The 23,987-nt window shown below is 40.6% G+C and overlaps 1 long non-coding RNA gene across 1 annotated transcript in view; it reads right to left on the bottom strand.

The window, feature by feature from the left end:
- LOC103587970 overlaps positions 1 to 22,153 on the bottom strand; it is a 109,292-nt gene extending 87,139 nt beyond the window's left edge. Inside the window, exon 1 of the long non-coding RNA XR_550273.1 lies at positions 22,045 to 22,153. This is a non-coding gene — a long non-coding RNA (uncharacterized LOC103587970). The remainder of the gene's footprint in view (positions 1 to 22,044) is intronic.
- Between the last annotated feature and the right edge of the window lie 1,834 nt (positions 22,154 to 23,987).

Genomic DNA, 23,987 nt, shown 5'->3' with positions numbered 1-23,987 from the left:
CTCTTATCATTTGACATAATCTCTACCATGAAATACTTGTGTTTGAACAGCCTGAGGTTCAGAGGACACTTTTTAAAATGTTAAATAAAAACTGTCAACGATTACTGGAAATGGAAAAACAGCCAAGTCTCTTTGATGCCATCTTTATGCCTAGAACAATCTTCCCACTCCCACTCCCACATCAATCAAGTGAGCTGCATCTCTTCCTTCTTTCAAAGTTCACCTTAATTCACTTCTCTATGATTCTATAATGAAGGCAGCTGTGATTACAGTGGAAGTGAAGAAAAGAGTACTATCTACCCCGGGAGCAAGGAATGGGTGTTAATTTATGTCCGTAGGTCCAAAAGGGGTAAATGGAGCAAATTATATTTTTTAATGTATGTCTATGCAAAAATCCACATAAGTATTTTTTCTGTCTTTAAGAATCTTTGATTGTCCCTGATGCCGGCATGACTGGCCACCGTGGAGGGGCTAGGGATTTAGGGACGGCATACCTATTATTTACAAGGTGCTGAGTCAGATATACAATGCATGACTCATGGTGTTGCTGCTCAGAAACTTACAATCTTTTTGGAGAAGCAAGACATTTACCATACAGAGAGAGCTAGTAATAGTAGGCAATTTTTCAATCAGCACACATTTATTCAGCAAATATTTACTGAAGACCTACTAAATGCCAGGCATGATACCAAACATTAGGGACAAAAATATGATTAAGACACTGTAGAGAAACAGATGGTATTCTGTATAGTAACCATGTTATCAAGGAGTCATCAGAACACTACTAGATGGTAAAAATAGCAGCTTTCCCCTCTCCAAAAAAAATGCAGAGTACACATAAGTAATCCAGTTACTGACTGAGCATTCTGGCAATGAAAGAACATATTTGGAATGAGCATAGTGAGATCTTCTGATAATTTCCTCTTTGGGACGCTAGTTACCACGCATTCCAGCTAGATAAGTGCTGTGACACCCACTGAGTGGCAAAGGACCACATGACACGAATGCAAGGTTGCCACCATGGAAAAATCTGAATAAAAATGAGTGATTTTACTAAGATCTAGAGACGGCACCTGTATGTCCCCTTTTGTAACAGTCCTCACAAATCTCTCTTTTAGTGTCTATCTTTCCTGACAGACTGCAACCTCAAAAATGGCAGGAGCTGAGTCCCTCTAGTTTGCAGAGGTTTCCACAGTGCCCAGCACAATGCCTGGCACATAGAAAGCAATTAAAAAATTTGTGGCATTATGATTTTGAATTATCTAGCTGTATATTATAGCAAAATTAACATCTGAAAGGCATATGGAAATGGTCATTTAAAGACTGGATAACCAATAAAATCTATAATCAACTAATGAATCAAATCAATTTACTGTTATGAGCTGAATTGCGTCCCGCCACCCACCCTGCACAAAATTCCAATGTTGAAGCCCTACCCTCCAGTCCCTCAGAATGTGACTGAATTTGGAGATAGAACCTTTCAAGAGGTCATCAAGGTAAAATTAGGTCATATAAAGGGGCCCTAATCCAATATGACTGGTGTCCTAAGAAGAGGAGATGAGAACAGATACACACAGAGGGAGGACCATGTGAGGACACAGAGAGAAGACGACCATCTACAAGCCAAGGAAAGAGACCTCAGAAGAAACCAACCCAGCTGACACCTTGATCTCAAACTCGTTGTCTCCAGAATCATCAGAAAATAAATGTCTGCTGTTTAAGCCACTCAGTCTGTGGTACTTATTATGGCAGCCCTAGCAGACTAACATGGATACTAAGCCCTTGCTAAGGACTGAGCTATGGCCCTGCAAATGGTCATTTTAGAGAAACACTGTACAAGAGTAGAAAGCGTACTAGAATAGGACTGTCCACTTCCAGTCTGGCCTCTTGGTCAAGCCATTTTTAACTTCTCTGGGTCTGTTTCCTCCTTTAAATGTAGAAGTTTAGATCACATGAGCTCTGTGTTTCAGGTGACCTAGAACTGTATGATTCTATGCAGTGAATTCAGTGTTACCTTCCAGTACATGACAAAGAGGGCAGCGGGTGTGTCTGTATTTCCTCAGCTATATTAAGTCACTGAGGAGGCTCCCCAAACACTTTCCATCTGCTTCTTGAACCATCTTGTCATCAACACCCAACATCTCACCGACAGGATCCTCCATCAGCAAGTCTCCTACCCCAGCAGGGATATCCACTGCAACTCAGCTGCACAGGACCACCCCAGCACTTGGGGGAAGTCAGCTAGGGGTAGCAAGTCGAACCAAGGTGAAGAAGAAACAACAAGCTGAAGAATAGCTCTGCACATTGCGTAGTTTTAGAGTCTTCCAACCAGAAAAGAGCTGCTCACTGTAAGCAAAGACGTTAAATGAGCCCTGCAAGTAGAAATTACCACAACAGAACAATAGACATCTTAATTAATTTTTTTCTCCAGCAATATTAGCACTAATGATTACAAAATCTTCAACAGCAGTACAAGTAAAGATAAACAATCACAGATCCTTGGTATAGTCTCTGTAGAGATACATACTGAACTGTCTATGCAGCACCCATTTTTCTGGAAATGACCTGTTTACACAGATAGACGGAATCCTGTTCATACAACATGACTCAAACCTCAGATACACTGTGGATTTCTGGTTTTGATTTTGGGCTTGTTTATTTATTTTGTTTTGTTTTCCATCACCTAAGGCCCAGTTGCACCTTCCCTAAAATCCATGGGACATTTTGTGCCCTTATCAAAATCCCCATTTCTTAGAGACTGCCTCTAGTTGGTTTCCTTTACCAGAAGTAAAGAGTAACAATCAGTAAGACCGTATTTCAAAAACAAACAAAAACACAGTAAGATTTTCTTTAAAATAACCTAAATTTAAAAAAAAGTTTGTCAATGTTGCTTGCTTAGAGTCTATGTGACCTTCTCTTGGAAAGGGCAATTTTTTTTTTTAACATCCTGACCATTTATTAGATACTATGAAGATTAGGATGAGAATGTTTCCCAAGAAAGTGCCTGCCACGTTTTTAATGTCATATAAGTTGTACCTGTGTTGATAGAAACATGGAGCTATAATGGGTCTTAGAACCTCTCCTCCCAGGGTAACTTCCTTCCAATGGTCTGCATTTCTTCAGGTGCACGTTCATGCTCATTAAGTCACTCAACAAGCACTTGAGCACCTCGTGTTTTGTGACTCTCTTGCTAGGGGTCTGAAGCAAGCAGAAAAAAAAAATATCTGCCTTCAAGGGGAATTTCTCCTCGGGGAGGACACAAGCCATATTACTGTGACGCTAAAGTTTTGAGGGCCATTTACAAACCCGGCTTATCACTTAACAATATAGTTCATGGAAGGGTCAGGGAGGAACTGGTAAACCAACATGAAAAATGATTACACTGTATAATGTTGAATATACTAATTATCCTGATTTGAGCATCACATACCGCACACAGGTAATGATATTCAACTCTGTATCCCACAGATATGTACAATCAATTATGTTACAATAAAAAATAAATAAAATTTAAAAAAATATATAGCTCACATACCCATAAAAAAATGTAAGGGCCTAAGTGAGTGGATGACAGTGTGATCCAAATGTATGTAGAGACATATGCTGAAGCATTTAGTGGGTTGATCAACAGAGGATTCGTTGAGGAAAAGCTAATAGATGTGGTCACTTCAATGCAAACTGATGACAATGTAAATTGATGACAACGCAAAGGATAATAGTCTAGAGAGCCTGGTTCTGCAGGTACCATACCTTCCACAGCATCACCTGCTCAACTGTGAATCCACATCTAAGAAAAAGCAACGACTTCACCTCCCAAACCCTGGCTTTAAAGTGTTACATTATTAAAAATGAGGTTCTTAGGTAGTAAATGAACATTTCAGGAACATGAAATCATAAACACTAAAATATGAAGCAAAAAGATAATGATACTTAGAAGATATTAAGAAGACATGGCAGTAAAATGAATCTGTTCATAGAAAGAATGATTCTAAATACAAAATGGTCAGATTAATACTTAGAAGTGCTGCTATTAATAGAAATATTAGAGAGGTTTCACTATGTAAATGGGTCAGATGTCTGCTGGAAATGTACCCAGTAATAATTTACATTTTTGTTGTAGCAGAAATTTCAAGGATGTCTCTCACTGGATTATGAAGGACCCTTCATTGGCATACCATAGCTTTTATAATCACAATAAAATGGACCATCTATACTCTTAATTGATAACAAAAATAACCAGTTAGGTACTTTGCATGGTGACTGCTTATGTGCAGCAATCCTATGAGACAGAATTATTACCTATGTCTTGTCATTAAGAGAACAACTTAGATCAACTTGCACAGAGTCTCACAGCTAAGTAATGATGGAGGCTGGATTTGAACTCATGTCTCCCTGACTCCAAGCCCACAATCCTTCCCACTGGAGTATAGACATATGGCCCAAGCTCTGTGGTATCATGAATATTATGCTTGAGAGGATACACAGTGATGGTAAAAGAAGACATGAGTCTAGAAAGTTGGATGTTTTTGGTCACCCCTGTTCACAAATCTCGCTATCTGCTCCCACTCAGTGACACCCATATTTGCCACCTGAGTCCTTAGATATTGGTGCCATACTCTGGTCAACTCTTGATGGGGTATAAAGCACTAAAATCACACAAATGTCACAAGTTAAAATCTTCTGTCACTCCACAACTAAATCATCCCAGTCCCCCATGGGTCCCAACTCTACCCCGAAGTCTCACTGGACATTCCATCCATCTCTAAAGTCAACTGGATACCTGCCTCACCACTCCTCATTCAGTTCCTTGGTTTCATGACCCACATTTCTATAGAACTCCCCCTTCTTTAGCTCTTAATTATTAAAATCAGTGTTCGGAAATCCCCAGATGATTGCACAACTCTCACCTTAGCTACAAACCTTCATTAAAACGGCTAATCAATAATAGTTTTGTTTCAGATTCCCCCACTATATTTCCCCTATATATCCTTTCAGGAATTTTTCAATTCACCATGAAATAACTAGAAATCAAGCGTCAGAAGGAAAGAGAAAGAGAAGAAAAGCTCAGAAATAACCCACTTATGCTTGCATATAGAATGTAAGTTCCATGTCAGACAGAGCTGGTCTTGAATCCACGTTCTACTACATGGTAGACATTAATTTTACTACTTCTCCTTTGTCTCACATCACCTGTGAAATAAAAACAATAATGCTCACTCTGGGGTTGTTAGGAGGTTTAAATGAGAGATTATAAGTAATATTCTTAATGGGGTGTCTTTTTCTTCTCCCTCTCTGGTCAGTAAGGAGTGGACTTTGTATGCTACCTCCTTCCCCTATTCACTGCTCTTCCACACATAACCCCCAGCCTCTGCCACTGCATGCCCCACGCCAGAGGCATCCTTCTTTGGGCAGTGAAGAGGCAGTGAGTCAGTCTGGTCACCCTAACAGTGACCTTGCAAAGTTTGCTCATCGGTCGATAATGCCATGCAGAGCTGTTATGAGGATTATATATGGCCATACACGTGAGCACCTGATAAATTAAGATACGAGGTAACACTGTTATTTCCAGAAGATTGGTAGGAAGATGGAAAATACAGAATCTTAGCTCTCCAAAGTTTTGAGCTGAATTCATACAGACAAGATTCTTGCCAATGACCCTGAACCACGTAGGCTTCAGGGAGCCGTGCAGCCAAGCAGAGCAGAGCCAGATCGTGAAGCTCCCCTGGGATGGAGGATGGGGGCTGTAAGGGTCACACAGTCAGAGATGGCCCCCACCAGTGCTGATTTTACAGTGCTTGACAAGGCACGAAGGGCTTTAAGGAAAACAAAACAAAACAAAAACAAGATTTACCATGCCAGCACTAGCGTTTCACAGACACCAACCTCTACAGAAACTAGAAAATGTGAAACTGCTAGATAACTTGAAGTTTAAAAGAAAAACACATTTCCATTTTTTAAAAATGGAAAATAGACAAGAAATGTAAACACATGTGGTACTCGTTTTTAGAATCTATTATTGATATATAGTCATTTTGTGATAAACAAACATTCAAAAAGTGGCACAGCATCACCTGTTAGCGTGGTTACTGCATAAGATTCTCTTATTTGACAGACTTAAAGATTCAGGCACTGCCATAAATCTTTTCCAAACAAGGAGGGTTATAAACAAAGTAATTTGTTAATTAATTAATTAATTAGACAAACCAGCCATTGACAAGCCTGAGGAAATCCCTCCCAATGGTTTTTTTTTTGTTTTTCTTTACCAGTTTTGGAGGGAAACACTCTCAAAACAAACATGATCATACAACCCATATGATTCGTCTTTTTGATGTTTTTCCCCAAGCACCTACAAATGCAATCTCCCCCGTTTCCAGTTCTTGGCCATATTGAAACCTCTTCACCAAAGCCAAACCTCTTCACCAAAGCCGGCCGCGCATGCGTGTTTGACAACAGACATGCCCCCACCCCCGGCCCAAGACACCTGCCTTGCAATAGTGTGGAATGTGGGTGCCGGGGCAAGGGAGACGTGTAGGAAAAGGCAAATCTCCCAAGCCGTCCCGGGAGGTTGGGGCAAATATGTCCTCAGCAGCTTCAAGTGACGACAGATGCAAGACACAGACTAATTAATAGAAAGTGAAGCAAAGACGGTGACAGCTCAAAGCAAGGGTGTGAAGCTCATGTCAGTTGCTAAAGACAACCCAAGGAGAAATCTCCTAAGGGCAGGACATGTATGCTTGCACCTTATTTGCTTTGCAGACTAACACATTTCTGTTGAAAATATGTCTTTTTTATGCTCCAGAGAGATATTATAAGGTGTTGACCTGCTGCTAATTACAGCAAAGCCTGTACTACAGCTAAGCAACTCTTCACTCACTTGGTCCCGATTACCTAGCTGCTGTCACATGGAGATATGTTCTTCACTCCAGCTGAACAAACCTATTAGTTGTCTGGCTTCTTTATGTTTAATCCTCACAAGCAATTACCTTCAGCTTGAAATGCCCTTTTGTCCCCTTCACACCATCATGACTATTTCTTCTTATAAAACACAGTTTAAACTGTTATCTTTCTTAATCCCATCTAAACTAACCTCTTCTAATTCTGGCATCCATGCAATCAACAGATTTAGCATTGACTTGGCACTAATGTGGATTTCTCTATAGTGAAAAAGTTAATCCTACACATGCTTCATGCGTACCCCTGGGCAAGTTACTTCTTTTTTCTGGGCCTCAGTTTCCTCATCTACGGAAGGGGGATAATAATCATCCTTGCCTCCTAGGGTTTTGGGGATATTAAACACTGTGTGTGTGTGTGTGTGTGTGTGTGTGTGTGTGTGTGTGTGTGTGTGTGTGTGTGTGTGATTGACACACTACAGGACATTTAATGCTTGTAAAGTGCTCACACAGTACTTGGGTTCCAAGTAAGCACTCAGAAAATGTCTATTGCTTTCATTACCATTAGTATTATTACTGTTATTCCATCTTGTGCTTATACTTGGTCTCCACCACTTGATCATTAAACTCTTGAGAGAAGGGGCTACTCTTACCCACTGGCCAGAAACCGAGGATGTGTCAGGAGTTCAGGGAGAGCTAACTAAAGGACTGAGGAGCAATCTGGCAAGGGCTCACATGTTTCAAACCAAACCTATGCTGCTGATTACAAAAGCTCATTCATATGTCTGAGTTCAGGCAAAAACAAGTACAACTGTGTCTGATTCTTTAGTCAAGACAGTGACAACATAAATAAATATGAGAAATCATTTCAACAGGGCTTCAGGATGAGAAGGAAAATCTACTATGGCCCATGAGCATCCAGCAGCATCTTGAAGATGACCAGAGGAAGGGTGAGCAGGTGTAGGATGGGAGGTAGGAAAGCCAACACAGCACTGAGCACAAAAACAGAGCTGGGACCACTGTGCCAGGGAAGGAAAAGGAGCACGGTCTATGCAAGGGAAATAGGGCTCCCTGCAAGGTGTTTGCAAGGTTCTGGTTTCTCCAGAGCTCAACCCTAACATCAGGCCCTGCATGGTTCCCCTATGAAAGGAAAGCAGATAACTGAATTAATACTGGGGCATTTCCACCTTGGACCTTGGCCACCACCCGCATGACTGCCTCCCTGCCACCTGCCGTGCTCGCATCCTTACTGTTCTCATTTCCCCTGTTCATCTGAGTCTCTCCTCAGACACACAGAATATCACAGCTAAGGGAATCTCCAAGGATGATCAAGGCTACTTCCCTCCTCTTATAAGGGAGGAAACTGAGATTCCAGAAAGGTTAGTAAGTTTCCCAAGGTCATGAAATTAGTGGCACAGCGGGAACTGAAACCTAGGTTGTGTGACTACCCCCCTCCTCCCAAAGCAATCTAGCTGCCAACTCTACAGCGTGTGTGTGTGTGTGTGTGTGTGTGTGTGTGTGTGTGTGTGTGTGTGTGTGTGTGTGATTGACACACTACAGGACATTTAATGCTTGTAAAGTGCTCACACAGTACTTGGGTTCCAAGTAAGCACTCAGAAAATGTCTATTGCTTTCATTACCATTAGTATTATTACTGTTATTCCATCTTGTGCTTATACTTGGTCTCCACCACTTGATCATTAAACTCTTGAGAGAAGGGGCTACTCTTACCCACTGGCCAGAAACCGAGGATGTGTCAGGAGTTCAGGGAGAGCTAACTAAAGGACTGAGGAGCAATCTGGCAAGGGCTCACATGTTTCAAACCAAACCTATGCTGCTGATTACAAAAGCTCATTCATATGTCTGAGTTCAGGCAAAAACAAGTACAACTGTGTCTGATTCTTTAGTCAAGACAGTGACAACATAAATAAATATGAGAAATCATTTCAACAGGGCTTCAGGATGAGAAGGAAAATCTACTATGGCCCATGAGCATCCAGCAGCATCTTGAAGATGACCAGAGGAAGGGTGAGCAGGTGTAGGATGGGAGGTAGGAAAGCCAACACAGCACTGAGCACAAAAACAGAGCTGGGACCACTGTGCCAGGGAAGGAAAAGGAGCACGGTCTATGCAAGGGAAATAGGGCTCCCTGCAAGGTGTTTGCAAGGTTCTGGTTTCTCCAGAGCTCAACCCTAACATCAGGCCCTGCATGGTTCCCCTATGAAAGGAAAGCAGATAACTGAATTAATACTGGGGCATTTCCACCTTGGACCTTGGCCACCACCCGCATGACTGCCTCCCTGCCACCTGCCGTGCTCGCATCCTTACTGTTCTCATTTCCCCTGTTCATCTGAGTCTCTCCTCAGACACACAGAATATCACAGCTAAGGGAATCTCCAAGGATGATCAAGGCTACTTCCCTCCTCTTATAAGGGAGGAAACTGAGATTCCATAAAGGTTAGTAAGTTTCCCAAGGTCATGAAATTAGTGGCACAGCGGGAGCTGAAACCTAGGTTGTGTGACTACCCCCCTCCTCCCAAAGCAATCTAGCTGCCAACTCTACAGCCTCCTGCCCGCTTGCTTCTCTCTCTTCCCAGCCCTCCACCATGGCTGCTGAGTCATCAAGATGAGTTTTGTTGTCAATACTCTCCACTTTGTGACCACCCTGTTCCCCATCATGCACAGATACCTTCTGCCCACACCAATTGTCATTCACCTTGAATAGACATCACAGCTCTCTAAGATTACTGACTAAATGGCATCACCAATTAATTTTAAAACTTTTTTTAGGTAAGTACTTGATTCCTCAAAAAAAAATCAGTTATATTTTCTTGAGGTCTTTTATTTTCCAAGTCATAGCAGTGCTGTTTCGGCAGGAAGAGTGTTATAGCTTGAATACCAGGTGCATTTTGAAAAATCATCTAAACTACATTAGCTTTTACACTTAACAACAGACTGGGAACAATAAAGGAACTCACTGAAAGAGGAAGAAACTCATTCAGCTGTTTCTCAAATCAGAGTCACCTTAACAAGTGAGTTACTAGCAGGAAAAATTAATTTTAAATAACCATGTCAAGCTAGGAAAAAATGTTGCACAAAATAGTCACTAAATTAATGTTTTTTTTGAGGTGGCATGCAACAAGTCAAGAAGCTATTTATTATAGTTCAGTTTTGCTGAGCTTCCAAGAAACTCTGTTAACTGTATACTGCTCAGGGCAAATGGCAAGTCGGAGATGGGGATTCCCAGGAATATGTGAATCATAATTGTGACTCAGTTTGGGATATTTAGGACATATCACCATCAGTTAAATATGATATTATGATTTGCCAAACATCCAAGATAATAAATTTCCTTGGTGGTTACAACTGGTAAAGGTAGCCCTTTAATTTTCCTATTTTGGGGGGCAGGCAGATCTTTTGGAATTTCACATACTAGTATGAAGGAGAAATGAACATATTTAATTAACATATGCATAAGCACAGTTTATACATATTCATAATTGGGGAGGATCCAGTCTTCAGGGCCTGAAGTTTATAAAGTTAGGCAAGGGGTGGGGGAGTGTGTGTGGGGGGAAGGGCAGGTTCAAAAGAGTTCACAAAAGTATCAACCTAAAATTAGGGACAGGGTCTCAGGGCCTGTGTGAGTGAGAAGCTTTGAAGCTGAAGTATCAGAAGATAAATCTGCCTGGCCCAGAACACATGCATGAGTATGCATACATCACAATGATAGGGACACCTGTAAACGGCCAAGATCTAATATTTCATTACAGCTCTCTTCAACACCAAGTATATGGTAAATACTTTAGTACACATTTTTGCTGAGTTCAAGTGGCTAAATAGAAAAGTTTACACATTATGTTTTAGATGAGCTGTTTAATGAATTCCAGTATGAGGCTTCTGAACCTTGTCAGCAAAACCTGCAGTCCACAGTCATTTATTAGGCAGCCATGCCTAGTTTATGGAAACCCATCTGCAGGCTCTTAAGAGCATACCTCAGGTTAGTCTCACAGTGCAACTAAAGTCCATAGCTCAATTAAAAGTAGAAGCAATGGGGAGGGAACGGTGCTGAATGGTCCAGCACAGAGCACCTCAAGTCAATACACTTAGTTCCCTCAATGCCAGGAAAAGGCCCTTTAGGACACACTACGCTCTGCCTCTGAGCCCCCAGCCATGAATCCAAGGCAAGGAGAGCACTCCAGTGCATCTCAATTTTGACAACAGAAAAGAGAAGAGAGAAAACCTCTGAGCACCTCAATGTTAAATCAATCCATAATATCCTTTTACCAGAAAAAAAAACGATGTACCATGCAAGAAGATTTGAGCATCACTGGCTTCTGGGATTTGAAGCCAATTTCTACCTTAGTACTGTAGAAAGTCATTACTGTCCCATTAACTTCCAGGAAGTAGATTAGACTCTTCTGGGCTTTCTTAAGGCCTTTGGAGCTCCGGGGTGCCAGTGAAGTGCAGCTTAAACCAGCAACAGCAGTTGCTATAATAGAAATCTGAAAATAACACATTCACTCTGACACGCCAACTCACTACTTTTAATTGTGGCTCATTAAAGATGTAAATAGAAGAATTATGTTCACCTCTACTACAATTCCATTGCTGCAGTGAAATTACAATGCTTCTGTTTCTATGCAGAAAGGAATACTTCTGCTTTGGGTAATATTACCACAAGTAAAGGGCTATGATTCACCAAATTTCCAACAGTGGGCATCACATGTTTCTGTCTGTTTTGGGGCAGAGGCAGATAGACAGAATGATTAATGTTAAAATCAACGAACAGAAGAATAAAAGACCCGTCGGGCAAAAGATGGTATCTAAAAAACCTGAACTCTTCCCTAGCAGGCATTACAGACATGCAAGCCTGCATGCAGACATTCTGCAAAGAATTTAAGCTAAAATTAAAGTGAGGGGAAATCAACTCCAAAGAGGAACGCAAAATGATTTATCAGAAGTCAGTTGATTTTTTGTTTGACAGATGTTATTTTCTTCAATTATTAACAAAAAAAATTCTCTATCTTCTCTTTACCCATATTCTGATCAAACCCTTGAAGTCGGGGCCAGGCAATGGAAGAGATGACACTGCTGTGGCCGCTCTCCAGGAAAGTAGAGGTCACCATGCCCAATCCTGCAAAGTGGGTACAGCTGCAGATGACCTAAGCCTAGGAAAATCGGCACCAGCACAGGTGCCAAATATTCATGATTCCTGATTTAAATGCATTAAGTGCATTTGATATTTCATGGAATGTGATGGCAGATCAATTTCATAGAGCAGATAATCACTTCAAAATTTGTCAAGTTAATAAATACAGATTTTGGTCAAATTTACATAATATGTGCTTGTAGGTTTACTGGCCGTGACCTTTGATAGCTGGAATTGAACTTCCCCTTTCACTAAATGTCATTCCAAATTCCACGCAGCCTTTGGAAGCAAACACTGCTCTGCCTGTTGCTATGTGTCTTTTAGAATAATAAATTTGGGCTCAATCAGATGAAAGAAGAAAAGTGCTTGGCTTAAATATCAAGGGCTCCTGATATGTACTCACTTTTAAACTGTATGTATGCGAAGAGCAAGTTCACTTCGCACCCACACCCCATAGAGAATGCTGGGCTCATACAAGGGGCTAATCTGATGGGCTCCTACAAATGACCACCTGCCAGCAGTGTCATTTAGAAGAATGCGGGTCCTGAGTACAGCTGAAAATAATTTCCTTCCCAGCAACCTCTACAAAGCAGATTAGGTCTTTGTGGGACTTTAGTTTCCTTGAAAGCAACAGTGTGCTTGCTTTGCAAAGTGGACTTAAACCAGAAGAAACACCCTAGTGGTGACTGGAGAACAGCAGTGGTTCCACAGAGGCAGGGGGTGATGGCAAAGTACAGGGATCAGGGAGCCAAGGTTTGAATCCCAGCTTTACCCCCTACAAGCTAAGTCATGTTTTTCAACCCCGATAACCTCAGCCATTATAATAACATATAATTTAAATGTAAAAGTTATACTTTCTATCTTTAAGATTTCTTGGGAGGATCAAATGAGATAAAGCACATACAAGCAAAAAAGGAATCACCCAATGAATTAATTAGATTCATCTTTAAAAAGAAAAATGTACAAAACGTGTTTCCAAAGTTTTGTCGAAGAAGCTTTTAAAACAGACTCCAGCAGTATTTATGGAGTACCCACCATGCTGAGGGTAAAGTGCGACGTCCTTTGGGGAACCCAGGGTGGTGTAAGATGTGTCTCTAACTCCAGGGGACTTAGTGTCTTACAGAGAAGATATATAAATCACTGCCAGATGTGATCATAACCCTCTCCCATTCCAAAACCTCCAATGATTCTCCCCCATCTAAGATCCCAACTCTTGGTATGGGATGAATTCAATTTTCTCATCTGTAAAATGGGGATATCTATGTTGCAGGGAGTTGTGATCAGAGCTAACTGATGGAAAGCACCAACCACAGAATCTGGTGTGCAGCAGCCACTCAATTAATAGTTCACACTAATCGTCATCATTATTATTCAATCAGCCTATCTTTCCTCCTAATCTATTATTCCACCTCACACCCCTTACACTGGACCCAACCCAGTCCACAGCTTTCCTCACACACACTCTGTCCTCTCCCTTCTGCACACTTTTGGGCACAGGCCCTCCTGTTTGGAACACCTTGCTCCCATCTCCACCAGATGGAATTCTGGCCATTCTTCAAGGTCTAGTTCAAATGCTCCTCCAAGTCCTCATGCCTTTGTCTTCCCACGGCTGCCTCACCTTCCCTAACTGAGTTCACCCACATGTTTCATCTTCCCCAATTGAGTATAAATTCATAAACTGAGTTTGCAAGAAGGCACCATGAATAAAGTCAATGCTGGAAAAATTTTATTACAAACTGAGTAACTAACAGAAGACCGTGAAAGTGATATGAAAATAAGAGCTAACATTTTTTGAAAGCGTTACCTACATTAACTCATTTAGTTTTTACAACAGCTCTGATAGGGGCTGTTTTATTTTTCCTATGTCATGGGTGGATAAACTGAGAACCAAAGAAATTAGGTAACTTGCTCAACATTACACAGCTATTAAGCAGCAGATTTGAATTCAAACCCTACCCTCAAGAACCTATCCTCTTAAACATATTAAATTGTTTTCCAGCAGCATATAACAATGTATTATGTACTACTTAAAAAAATCTATGGAGGCTGTAATCCATTTTCTCAGGGCAGGATTTTAAAACTTTGAGATCTACGGATTGAATATACAGCATGGCAACTATAGTTAATAATAGGGTATTTTATACTTGAAATTTGCTAAGAGAGTAAATCTTAAACGTTTTCACTGCACACAAAAAAAATTAATGAGAAATTGGTTAATGGACACAAAGAATGATTACGTATTATAACGATGAATAAGCTAACTATCCTGATTTAACCATCACACATTGTACACAATTATTGATAGTCAACTTTGTACTCCACAAATATGTAATCAATTATGCTTCAATAAAAATAAATAAATAATGAAAAACATTAACTATGTAAGGTGATGAATAAGTTAACTAACTAGATTGTGGAAAATATTTCACAATCTATACGTATACCAAAGCATCACATGATACACTTTAAATACATACCATTTTATTTGTCAATTATGCCTCAATAAAGCTGGAAAAATAAAAGTAAAATAAAAAAAAACTTTGGGATCCATCAAAGTACACACATCTTTATATAGATCCTTAAAATTTCAAGAATATTTACTTCTCCTTTAAGCCCTTCCTAACTGAAGCTATTGCCACTAGCCAACACTAGACACCCTCAGATAGGCTATGGCCACATCACCACACAGACCCATATACAGAGTCTGCAGAGGGCAGTTCTGATAAGCACCTACTATATCGGGAAGCACCTGACACTGTAATGAAAACTGCAGTAATCTATTGCCTTCCTGAGTCTTTGTCACTAGCTATTTAGGATACTTCCAAGTTCAGGCTCTCACAAATGAGCAATATAGCAGTCAGCACTGCCTGGTAAATGAACTTCAGTCGGTAACCAGAAAAAGCTTGAGGCTCCACAGAGGGTGCACAAGAGAGTAACTGAAAGAGAACTGTGAGTCTGCATTTATTCACATTAGCCATGGTATAGTTTGTGATGGATCTTATAAGCAGCTGAACAGTCAGGTTTTCAAATAAATGCAATGCTCAAGACAGAAAAAATAAGAAATTCTGCTAAGGTTCTTCACTTTGCAAAAACAGACAAGGGACCCAACTTACATAAAATGCTGAAAAGCAATGTGGTATTTTATGTTTCCAAGTCAGTAATCCATCAGCAAATGTTGGTGACTGACTAATTTTTAATTATTTAATAATGAAAGTTCAATTTTTGTCATAATTTTATAGGCAAGAAAACTGAAGGTTGGGTAAGGATATCATGCAAAATAAAAGTGGCAAGTCTCAAACTGAAGTTCTCTATTCTAACCTGCTGACTGTAACATATATACATATATGCTATATAAAATAATATACAGTATTAAACAACCTTCCTCTAATATCAAGATATTATTTAAAAAGATGTGTAATATGCCTCACACACTGATCTCCATAAAATCCCATTCTGAATTCCTTGTTCATAAATGCAAATGATCACTTTTTAGTGGCATTTTTGACGTGTGTTATTAAAAAACATCCCTACTTCTCCTTTTGAAAAGAACTTTCGAGGAGCCAAATTAATTTTGGAGATGACTTTTTCATTTTATTTAAGTCAAGATCCTTTTTTTCTCATTTGATATTTTAACTAAATAGATTTCTTAGAAATGAAAAAAAATAGTAACAAGTATATTCCTAGAGCAGAATAGCCTTTCAGAATTGAAAATGTTACATCAATCCTTTAATGTTATCCAGTCTTGGCTTTTTAAATTCCTTAAAGAGAAAAATACCACATATTCACATAATGTTGCTAGCAGTTGTTGTCATTTATTTGGATTTCTGATTTGGCCGATAAGATGATGCATGACATAAAACAGTTAAAAATGCAATTTTTAGTTCTTTACAAATGTGGCTGCAGAGAAGCTGAAGTGATTCTATCTGATGTTAGAATTTTCTAATGCCAAAGGTTTACTCCAGTAGTTTAAATGATGAAGTGCTGAATCTAACTACTTTTATAAAAACTGTTTAACAAAAAAACATGTAATTTTTGTAATTTTTATAAAATAGTAATTAGTACTGAGCTTACTGAAGTATTTTTAATATCTTACCTGAAGGATTATTTGTATTTTTCTAAATGAGTTCTTTGCTTTCTTCTTAGCTTCCATAAGTATTTATTAAGCTGTATTATGTGTAGTAACGGGTTTAACATTTGGAGTTCAAGATTTAAAATAAACCAATCTCTGCCCTCCATCCACAGAGATAGCTACACAAAGAATTGCAATAGAATAGTGACAACACAAGTAGAGGGGACATTTCTATTATGCTTCAGCGAAGGAGTAGGAGTCCACCAGGCAGAGAAACAGAATTTAATGCAGAAGAATCAACATGAAGAAATGCATGGCTATTAAATTACACAGTATGTTTAGAAAGGAAAGAGATGTTGGGTGGAGAGATGGGAGGAATGGGAATCCCAGCGAGATGATATTTAAATGGTAAGTTGATAACAGATTTATTCCTGGGGGTCTTGAATGACATCCAATGAAGTCTCCATTTTATCTTATAGGGAATGGAAAGCTAAAAAAAACCCTTTTAATTTTTTTCTTTCACTTTACCATATTCCTTCATTACTAGGGAAAATACCAAAGCATTATTAAAAACGAAAAAAGTAAAAATACCCTAATACCAAAAATTCCTTCACGTGTGCTTTATTTACCTCCAGCCTCTGTTGATAGGCATACATTTTTGTCATTACTTTGTAGTCAACCTGTATACACAATTTTGAAGTATGAATTTCATACTAAACATTAGGTCATCAACACTTCTCCATTTTTCCACATGCTACCAAGGGTTTCCAAGCATAGGAGTAACTCAATTGGACCCTTTCTTTTGGAAGATAATTCTCACACAGACAGGAAGAAAAGACTTAAGGCAAGAATACTCTTCTGGAAGCTGCTGCAGTAGTCCAGGCAAGTGATGCCAAAGGCCTGAAATAGAACAGGGCACGGGAATGAGATGACTGAGTAGACTATACAATATTTAAGAGGCAAAACTACAGCATCTGGTCAAGGGATGAAGTAGAAGACGAGGAGAACGTGTCCAGCATCAACAGTAGCGGGTTGGTGATCCTGTTTCTTCAATCAAGAATCCCATAAAGGGAGACAGGATAAAGACAACTGTAGGTTTAGACTAAGGTTGAAGGCCCTTATAAAACATCCAACTGGAGCCCTCTAGGAGAAAGGTGGAGGTAAATGAGCTTAAACTCTGAAGAGAAAGACGAGCCGGACTCCAGCGCAGACTTGATATGGACGCCATGATGGTGGCGGGGCCTTCCGGAAGCGCGTGCGCAGTAACGAACTGGAGGCGCGTCGCCTTCCGTTTTCACGCCCACAGTCTGCAAACGCGGCAGTTTAATTCTCTTTTCTTTTGATGCACGGCAAATACCTCCCTTCAAAGCTCTCAAATTGTCAGTAAGAAAGGGGACCTACCAAGTAAACCAACATCTGTTTTGATGATGCCTGTTAGAAGAAAATTCACTGCATTTCCTGAACTGGTGTGGTTTCACTCACAGCTATAGCAAACCACACAGCTTCTCTGAAGGACTCGGGCAGGTATTAGGCCGTGATAGCATCGACAAGAGGAGGGAGCTATCACCCACGTCCCACAAGGCATTTTGGGTACTGCTTTACAGAACACTGGCTTAGGTACATGAAAGTAACCAAGCTCCTCTACGCTGGAAAACATGTAACGAGCTTTCTAATGATGGTCTTTAGTGAGGGCATTGGCCTGGCTCTTTTTTTATTTACATCTGCCTTCCAAAAGCAGTGCCTATGATTGATGTGGCTGTTTGCAAACCCTGTAGTGCTAAAGGACGCCTCATGGTAAACGACACAAGTGACATAGTTTCTAACCAGACTGATGCTCTTTTAGAATCAATTTTTCTCCTTTCCCACCATGGATGGCTACTTGTAAGGAAATATTCCATGTGTGGCTAAGGACCTCCAAAACAGAAATGCCATCATGTGGTATTTTGTTGAAATCCTGCATGTTATAATTTCTTTAATTTTATCCCTGGTTATTTCTCCACCTGACGGCCTTTAACAAAGGCTCAAAGACTTTAAGCAAACAATTGTGCATTTCTCTTCTGTAGCTGACAAACCGGGCGCTTGCCTCCTGCATCACAAAAACAGCCCTCACCCCCACCCACAGGAAAATCTACTGAAAGAAGCTATGCAGAAGCCACAAAGAGGAAAATCTAGTGAGGTCTCCATGAAGCACATATTTAAAATCCTCTTTTGCCCTTAACGTCGCTTTGGGAACACGTGCTTTTTTTCCTTTGCCTAACTGAGAATATGAGGAGAATCCACTCCATTATACCTTTCTGCTTTCTAGACCTCCTGCGGTCATAATTGAATGGAGACCTGGGAGAAGATACTTTTCTGACACTGTGCTTGAATGTGACTTTTCACACAAACTGAATGTGGGATTGGCACAACTTCTCCACGTAAAATTATGACTAAGCAACAGTCAAAAAAAAAGTTGCAAGAAAAATTTTTAATGCATTTGGTAGTGGTTTTCTTAACAGCTAATAAATATTCTGATGACCCCACCTGTTCCTTTATAAGTTAGCTAAGCTTCTGTGAGTTCTTCTTTTTGGTTTCTGACTTAAACTAATTGTCAGATCCATCTACCAGGGCTGGAACCATCAGCAAGAGCATTCAGGGATTGTACCATAAGCAGCAACACCCTGCAAATCTCTTCTGGTTCACCCAAGGCTAGGCATGCCCTTGCTGGAGCAAAAAGAGGAGGGAAGTAGGGAGCCAAAAAATGTCACCATTGTAGTCTGTTAACATCAGATTCAAATCCTGAATCTGCCACTGCCACTGTGGGTGCTTTGATGGACGTCCACTGCAGCTTAACTTGATCCCTTCCAGCGATGGGACCACTGTCCTGCCACCAAAACTGACAATCTGCAGGCCCCAGCAGCTGAAAGAAATGCCACTCACAATAAATTGCCAAGGGCAGCAGGTGTGGCTTTGGGAGCCAAAGATAAAGCTTCCAGTTTAGCATAGCCCTGTTTCCACTCTCACATCTTCCTCCCATCCTGTTGCTCCAGCCCATCTCCCCGTAGCTGATGTTCCTGATATATCAGACTCAAGGGCTACTGTCACTTTTAGGGACAGACTCAATAGTTGAGGTGAAAAGCTCATAAAAAGATGGTTTCCAAAAAAGCCTTTGGTCTAATGGAATACTTTGTGCATTTAGACAAAACTGGGTTTCTAGAGGTTTAGAGACTATGCTAACTTCATATACTGAAAAGGCTAGGCAATTAAAGAGTGAATATCACCCTCATAGTTTGATGCTGCTTAGACCAACAAGCAAATATTTCCTAGGCTCCTACGATGTGCTCAGTCCTGGACCGTTTGCTGTGGGTGAGGAGACAAAGAGGAGGGTGCAGAATTAGTCTCAGACAGTTGGTCTCAAACCTTGGTGTGCACAAAAAATGCCTGTAACACCTAGAAAGACCAGAAGTCCCCTGTGCCACCAAACCAGAAAGGGGGGAGGGCTGTGGGCCTCAGTGATGCCCCCTGACACCCTCAACCAGTCCCAAGGGTGGGGACCAAGGGCCTCGGCCACACACCCCAACATGCACAACCAGCCCAGCGATAGCCACCAAGCTGCTGCAGGAAGCACCCTGGGCTCTCCCAAGCAGGGGTTGCGAGGGGGCCAAAGGCCTTGGTCAGGCCCCCCAACACCAGCAACCAGCCCAGCGACAACCACCAAACCACAGCAAGAAGGGCCCCAGGTTCCTGAGCTGGGATGGTGGGGGACGAGGGCTTTTGCCATACCCCCCTGACTTCTGCACCCAGCCTGGCAATGACCAAGCCACCACTGGAAGCCCCCTGGCCTCAATCCCACTCCCCCTCCTTCCTCCTTCTTCCATCCCATTTCCTTCCTTCCTTCCCCTTTCTCCTCTCCCCCTCCCTCCCAACTGCTCCACAACAACATCATAGAATGTAAAAAAATATTAATTTAAAAAAAAACTTTCTTATTAAAAAAAAAAAAACTCAGTGTGCAAAAGAGTTATCAGAAGTGAGTTTCCTGGGCCCTACATCCCAGAAATTCTGATTCATCAAGCCTGCTAGTGTTGAATCTGTAACTTTAATAAACATGTCCAGGTGATTCAGATGCAGAAGGTCCTGGGACTACAGGGCCCTAGAAAAACACTAGTCTGTGATTGGATTCCTACCTTGAAGCAGTCTGCAGCCCAGACAGGATGATGGCAAACATCCACAAAGCAACACATAGCAATACCTTTTGTATGATGCACACTCTAAATGTTTTGGGAGTTCATAAGAAGAGACCAGTTAGTGAAATCCCCAGGATTCAGGGAAGACTCTGTGAATGAGAGCCAGGCTTCATGGTCAGGCAGGATTTGGATAAGAGGTAGCCCCAAGCAATCGTCTTAACCAAACCTCCTGATTCAGCTTGACAGGGTGGCCATAGCATACAGCATAAATAAAGATGAAGTTATGGGATAGAAGACGACCAGGAAACAGGTCAAGAGACTTCACGTGTCAATTACAGGGAGGATACTTTCACCAGAAGGACCATAAAACTGGCATTTCCACATAACACTGGGTTTGCATTTTCTTTCTGCCACATTCATGTGGTTTCCTGCACTTCGTAATTTAACATTTGTAAGAGGGAAAAAAATGCTGTTATGAAACTCAAATAATGCACCACTCTGAGGCAGATAGCCAGCTGCTAACAAGAGTGACATCTGAGAATCATTTGAAGTGTTGTTCATAGTTCTGCTTAAGAAAAGAGGCTGTTTAGTAAGAAAGAAAAATAATAAATTCTGTTCCATGTAAAACAAAGTTTGGGGGGCCATGGGGTTAAAGAGCTGGCAGATAACGAGTAACACAGTGACAGCGTGCACAGAGAAAGGAACAGTTAGACACCCTACAGAAAAAGAACAATAGCTCAAAAGAAGCCTATCTGGTTTATTTGAATATAATATTCAGAAAACACTGCCACATTTTCTTTAATGTTGCAAGGGGATAAATCGTTAATTGCAGATACTTAAATTCCAGGATGGATGCTAGAAAAAGAAGGGGACCCTCAGGACCTGGCTCCTTTTCTCCATACTGGTTGATATAATGAGCCCTTCTGCAAATGATGACTTGCCAAAGGCACACAATAAATTCTGGTGGGCAAGAATTAAAGGGTACAATTATTTAATTAATTTCACTGGAGGGAACTGAATTTGAAATTTGCAAGACACCTTGGAGATGATTTAGGTATGCACAGGTGAGTCAATCCAAGACGATGAGTTAGTTTTCCAAGGTCACCAAGCTAGGTGGGGAAGAACTGGACTTCTATTTGAGGACTCCGTTCCAGGAAACACCATGAACTAGGCTGACAAACTGTCCTTGGAAGTCCACATTATTTTGGTGTGTAGTTTGGAGTGTTTGAATTCCAACCCACAGACTAAGATTGTCATTCAGGGGACCACGTTTAGTTAAAAGTTACTCAATAAACATGGTTGAACAGGAGCTGGGAACTCTCAATGTCTCTCACTTTGCCCATCCCAATACTTGATTACAGGGTAATAAACTTGCCATCAGACCGAATCTACTACCTCTTGTGTGATTAATCCCTTATGCTTTCAGCTAAAATGGAATATCTGGAGGATACAGTTTGTTTGTTGTTTTTATGTTTAGCTGTTTGGCTTTTGTTTTTGGTTTTGGGTTTTTTTTGGTGGGGATCTTCTTTTCTAACCACAAATGCATGCTACCTAGATCCTACAGAATGAAATGCAAATTTTAGAAACAAACACTTTAAATAAATTTGGTTGCTCTCTTGGCTCTCTGTCTCTAGAACAACATTTTCTCAAATGTCCTCTTGCTTGGGTTGCAGAGAAATAGCTATGCCTTGAATAAGATGTGCTGGTACACCAAAAAAATGATGCCTGATGAAATCTAAAGCTAATAAATGCCAAGTCCTTCGGATGACTTACCATTCGTGATTCAAGATCATTCGTGCAGGCTGAAGTCCACTCGTTCTCTCTTGCTCATGGTCTGCAGCAGCACTACTTTTGAGGACTCAAAATAGACTCTTTCATTATGCTCCAGTATGCTGCAGTCAAACAAAACAAAAAGAAACCCAAGTCAGAATGAAAATGCCACTTCAAGCAGTTAGTAGATATTCAGGGGAAATCCCTGGCCTTTCTCAAATGTATATTATAACCTCAAACAAGCATGTTAATTACCAGAATGAAGCTATCACACATCTTATCTACATATGGTGCCCTAAAATACTGGAGGTGGGGCTGTGGGGAGGAAGGAAGAAAGAAAACACAGCCTTGCGCGGGGGTAGGTAGTACATCTTGAAAATCAGGATATACACCAGCAGGAATATGCTTGCAAAATTTCCAGTTTACCAATTGAAAGAAGTAAAGAAGGATTTATTATGTTTAAATGATTAGACTCTGATGTGCAGTTACCAAGGGCAGAAAGTAGAGAAAGTTTTATTTTAAACAAAAATTCATCTAATTCTGCCTATTAAAGATGCAGACCAGTTGGCTAATATCACTATTTCTTAAATAGAAGACTATTAGGATTGACTAAAAAAAGATAAAGTGTAAGAGAGAGAGGAAATTTTCCATTTTGCACTACAAATAGGAAATGGATGGATTTCCCTTGTCTGACTCTTGATAAACTTAATACTTTCTCCACCCAGGTTGAAAAGCAGTAGTTACTTTCCACACGGAATATGAAATGAATGGTTAAGATATGCATGCCTCCTTGCACCCACTCAGAGCAGCTGATAAAGCCTACACGTTAGAACTGTGTGCGACAAGGTAGCTCTGAAAAGTTCTTTTCTGCGCTGTGAGCTTTTAACACTCGTCACAGGCTGTTGTTCGAGCTTCTTTTGATGCTTAGTCAAATCCACCCCACTGTTTGTTTTTTGGCAACGGCCATTCGAGAGCCTGAAAACAGCCTTCAAACACTGCCTGCATCATTTTTTAGCCTTTTATGAGCTCTTCTTCATCTCTTTTGAAAGTCCATTGGAAAACTGTCACCCAGTTCTCTGAGTACAGTGGCCACATCACACTTGTCACTCAAAACTCTCTATAAATCTCCAAAGGTCCTATGTCCATCACCAAATATCTCACCGAGTGACCCAGCTGTAAGAGAGCAGATATACTTGGACACCTCGCTAGGTTGCTGTATGAATAACTAATTCCTTGAAAGCTTTCTGAAGCTATTACTTTATGGAACAGTCAACATTTTTTAAGAAGACTTTTGGGGAGTTGTGTATATCTTTGGTTCAATTCATGCGGACTCTTATAACTGATGAGGAGGACGAAAAAATGTCTCTTGGTTAATGTTTAAAACAAGTGAGTTGAGTTTAATGCCATTAAATTTTCAGTCTAGCTGGAAGAGTGACTGCCTGAAAATAGAAGTTTTTTTCATTTCCTTGATGCTATCAATACCCACAGAAAGTAGGGTTGTAAGGATTTTATTAGTCTTCTGAGCAGTTTTTATGAAACGAAGCTCAGCTCCCACTCAAATGTGTAACAGTAACATATTGATAGAAATCAACATAAGCCAGGAAGTTCAAAGCATGACAAACCGTCTTGGTAAAAACAAGAGTTTGGAGAGAGGAGGAGGATTTAAGCAAGCCCACTGTGAGTTATTGGCTGGGATCAATCTCTTCTTTACTAAAAATAAATTGCTGCATTTTTCTTATTCGTTACCAATTTTATATCTTGGTCTTTCAGAATTGGAAAGGGTCTTTGCCATCTAGTTTCAATTTCTTCTGCAAATGAACCTGCTGGCCCAGGGAGGTCAACATACCTCTTAAAGTCACACTGCAAGTAAGTGTGCACTTTGACTAGACTCTGGGTGGAATCACTCATGCTCATGGGCTCTTAATGGATATAAAATCATTTAATCT

Source organism: Galeopterus variegatus, unplaced genomic scaffold (genome assembly GCF_000696425.1).
Source record: "Galeopterus variegatus unplaced genomic scaffold, G_variegatus-3.0.2 Scaffold508, whole genome shotgun sequence".
NCBI classification, from domain to species: Eukaryota; Metazoa; Chordata; class Mammalia; order Dermoptera; family Cynocephalidae; genus Galeopterus; species Galeopterus variegatus.
Note: the sequence above shows the minus strand (reverse complement) of the source record. Positions and strands in the feature narration are given on the sequence as shown.